The sequence below is a fragment of the Molothrus ater genome, chromosome 12 (assembly GCF_012460135.2).
Source record: "Molothrus ater isolate BHLD 08-10-18 breed brown headed cowbird chromosome 12, BPBGC_Mater_1.1, whole genome shotgun sequence".
In the NCBI taxonomy this organism is placed as follows: Eukaryota; Metazoa; Chordata; class Aves; order Passeriformes; family Icteridae; genus Molothrus; species Molothrus ater.
Window position 1 is genome coordinate 17,755,393 of NC_050489.2, and position 3,773 is coordinate 17,759,165.

The following is a 3,773-nucleotide window of genomic DNA, read 5'->3' on the forward strand; positions in this document are numbered from 1 at the left end:
AGTAGAGCTTTTCATTAAAATCTGAAGTGTTGTTTCAGGATGAGTATGTTTTATTATTGATGGTATAACAGGCTGTAACTTTCAGAGGAGAAACACCTGAAGGGTCTTCTACAGCCCTTCCCTTTTAGATAAATGCTTGATTTTTACAGCTGCTGTAGTTATGGAAGGAATGAAAATGAAAATCATGAAATCTGAGTTGGATTTTTATCCCTCTTGCTGAATCTGCTGGAATAATCTGCTAAAATGCTCCTTAGTGCTGCTAATCCAGGCTTGGATTGTTGTGTGAGCTCATGGGATGCTGTTCTGGTTGCAGATCTTTCTTGCAGTGCCCAAGCTTTGGGTCAGGCTCTTCCCCCCTCTGTGAGCATTTCCATGGAATAAGGGAACTACAGAACACAAAACTTTGGGGAAAATAAGTTTTTTGAGAGCTGTCTTCTATCACAGGTGAAATGATAAAGACAGGAGCACAGGAGGAGGGGAAACACCTCAGTTCTTTCCCTTCATCTTTTTCTTGTGAGCATCATTTAATCATCCAGGAACAAACCAGAGTAACCCAGAGCATTAGGTTTCATCCTAACATTGCAAATTAAGGACTGGAGCCTGCCCAGCAGATCTGCAGCCTGTTCCTCAGGGCTTTGCTGGGTGTTGTGCCATGGCTGGCACTCAGGGAAGGGGGGAAAGCCCCATTGCTACCAAAATAAAAAGTTCACAGGAGGAATTAAACACTTTCAGTAAAATGGGCTGGAATATCTTCATTTTGCCATGCAGAAACTGCAGTGCACTTAGGAAATATGACTTTTGTATCAGCCCTTTATCAGTTTTAACTTCAACACGTGGCTAATAATTTATTCTTGTAGAAGTAAAAACTGGGAATGTGCTGTACTTCTTCCTCTCCTTGACCTTTTAGGTTTTCATCATTATTTATAGGTTACTGCAGTGTATTAAAATAATTTTCTGAACCAAAAAAAGAAGGAGAAAAGCTTTTGTGAGGGAAAAAACTAGAAGGGACATGCTGAGTGTAATTTGTGTTAGCAGATGTGCCTAATTGATCAAAATAACTGCACAACAGTGTTTGGGTGTGTTTGAAATAGAATTGTTGACCACTGCAAGTTTTAAATAGTTCTGCTATAATTAATACATGGCATATGCAGTCCAGTCCCTGAATTCTTTTACAATTTGCTCCTAAAATAAAACACTGTTCCCTCAGTGAATTTGTGGCTTAATCAACCTGGTAACTTTATGGTATGAATGTTAGTGCTGGATGCAAAGACAGGTGAAAAGCAAATTTCAGGAGTTCTAAGAGTAGGCTGAAATAATAAAACACAGAACCAATGAAATTAAAGGAAATTAATTACTGGGATAATAACATGTCCATCTTATGCAATGCTTGTGTGCCAGAGGAACTGGTGAAGGTCACAGAGGAGAAACAGCTGGAGGAGAGCTGGGAGGCACCAGGGCTGCAGAGAGACCTGGAACAGGCTGCAGAACCCCTGAGGAAATCAGAGTTAGGTCAGGAAAAACGTCTCAACCCCTCGGTGGGATTTCAACATCACAGAAAATTTGCATTTAGCCCCTGATCAAAAGTCATTCTCTGTGTTTGGGTCCAGGTGGGAGCATCCTGTGTTGTGTTCCCACAGGATTCCCACAGGCTGGGCTGCAGAGCAGGATCAATTCCTGATTTCCCCCAAAAAGCAGCAGGATGGGGTTTTTTGCAGGTTCCTACCACACCAGGAGGTGTTGCTGTGCCAGAGCAGCCATTAGAAGCTTCAGGGGAGAGGCAGTTCATTGGTGAGGGCTGCACAACCTGCATCCCCTGGGTGATGGGGGCTGCCCCTCTGCTCTTCCTGGGATGTAGGTCCAGGGGAAAGGCTTTGAAGTCAGGGAAGCTGGGTGCCAGGCAGCTCAACTGCTCTTTTAATTAATTCTGGTTAGGAAATGATTCGATCTTGGCAACAACAGGATCTGCTAATTGTAACTGCTTGTTCTGAATGTGTTACTCAGTTGAGTTACGCCGGCACTAAATGTTCCTCCTAACATGTTTTTCCCTCCCCTGTAACACCATGAATCATGCAGGACTTATTTTCTGGGAGAGCTGGTGCAGCCCAGACCCAGCTATTAGAGGAGATTTAAGTTAAAATCAGAAATAGGAGTGATGGTCCAAATTCAGCTGGACATTCAAACACTCAGCTCCTGTCAAGCACTGGTGTTTGTTTGTTTGTTTGAATTCTGTGATTCAGCACATTCTTGGGCTGTGTTTTGGAACTTACAGGGGGTTAAAGCACATTCTTGGGCTGTGTTTTGGAACTTACATTAGACTGAGTCAGGGTTTGGATTTCTGTCACTGTCCACAGTCCCAGCTACATCACAGAACCTGTTGGACATGGAGCTGTTATGAGCACTTGAGCAGTAAAACTCCCAATATTTCACCAGATATCTATGTTTTTATAGCCACGTACTGGGCTAATTTTATGTGCAACTATGTTGAACTAACTTCTTGTCTAATAAAGAAATTGTTACTTGGAAAAAGCAAATCAGCTGCCCCACCTGATTGTTTGTGTGTCCAAAGTGTGTATCAGTGAGAGAGGTGTTTGTTTGTTTTTTTAAAGCTGCAGCAATTCTGCATCAGGATTTGTGTCCCAGCAGCCACCAGTGATCAGGAGCAAGCACTGGATTTGGCACTGCCAGGCCAGAGGGGCAGAATCTGCAGAGAAATGCAGGTGGCATCACCATGCACAGGACCCTGGAGAGGACAGGACCCTGAAGAGGTTTGCTTCATAGTCCAGACCAGGATTTTGTCTGATTTATCATCTCACTGGACCTACTGTAGAGAATTGCCAGAAAAAAGAAAAAAAAAAACAAAAAAATTGTGAAAAATAAAAAATCAGATGGACCTGTTCATAAACCAGCAGAAATTGCATATTTGATGGAGGAAATATAAATGCCTGTCATCTAAAGCCAACTTGGTCCTCTTGTTGGAACATCCCCCTGAATAATCCCCTGCATTTCTCTGGTTTGAATCATAAGGTCAATAGCAAGATAAACCCAAGAGATTAATTCCAGTCACGCCATCCCAGTGGTGCCAACAACTGTGCTTTTCTGCACTCCAGCTGCGCAGGAGGGAGGGGAGCATCTCCTGCAGGAAGCTGCAGACCATGCAGGAGGCTGGGTTTCATGTCCAGCTGGGAGATGTGGCAGTGCCTGCGGGTGTCCCCAGGCTCCCAATGTCCCCAGGCTGGGCAGGAGGGGTGCCTGCCGAGAGCTGGCCCTGGGGAATGCTCACTCAACACTGAGCTCTGCCCCATCACAAGGACATGAGGACCTTGGCAAGATTTAAGAAACGGAGTAATGAAAGCTGGAAATCTGATTAAAAACTAATTTAGGCCTTGATTAAGCTCAGTGCTTAAATACAGTTCCGAAATTCAGCGTGTCAGAGCCCTGTGGGGATCAGGAGGGCTCTCACTGTGGCCATGAACACACAGGTGTGTGCACACCTGGCCTCTGGGACCTGCATGGAACTCACTGAGCACCTTCACACCATCTAAAGGCTCAAATTGTATAAAACCATCCATTCTGTCCTTAAAGGAGCATTGCTGACCTCTGCAAAGCCCTGTTGATTCCTTCTGGCTCTACATGGGTATCCCAAAAGGGGCATCTTCCATTTCCAACTGAAAAATCACTGCCACTGCCTCTCTGGCAATCATTCCCCTCATTCTTTATTATTTATACCTTTGGATTCTTCTTAGAAGAAGAATTTTCACATTTTCAGAAGTCAA